Source organism: Pteropus vampyrus, unplaced genomic scaffold, assembly GCF_000151845.1.
Source record: "Pteropus vampyrus isolate Shadow unplaced genomic scaffold, Pvam_2.0 Scaffold6, whole genome shotgun sequence".
In the NCBI taxonomy this organism is placed as follows: Eukaryota; Metazoa; Chordata; class Mammalia; order Chiroptera; family Pteropodidae; genus Pteropus; species Pteropus vampyrus.
The window spans coordinates 11,112,667-11,112,967 of NW_011888787.1; the positions used below are offsets into that span (position 1 = coordinate 11,112,667).

The following is a 301-nucleotide window of genomic DNA, read 5'->3' on the forward strand; positions in this document are numbered from 1 at the left end:
TCAATATGACATAGTCCTAAGTCTTAGAGTAACAGATAACTTAGAATAATTTCCAAGTTTTAAGTTAACTTGGAAATTTTCTACTCATCTAACACTAATGCTTCCTAATAATTATAACTGACACAGAACATCAACATAATTAATTATGCTTAACTGGCATTATAATAAAAGGGACACGATCAGTCAATATTTTTATAAATGCCCTTAATTTAATGGGTTGGATATTTTTCAATTTCATTTGATTGACCAATTTTGGAATATTTTTCAATTAAATGAACATCACAAAATAAGTTTTTAAAAT

General features: G+C 25.6%; 1 pseudogene; it reads right to left on the reverse strand.

The window, feature by feature from the left end:
* Window positions 1-301, reverse strand: part of LOC105298154 — a 10,131-nt pseudogene that overhangs the window by 2,787 nt on the left and 7,043 nt on the right.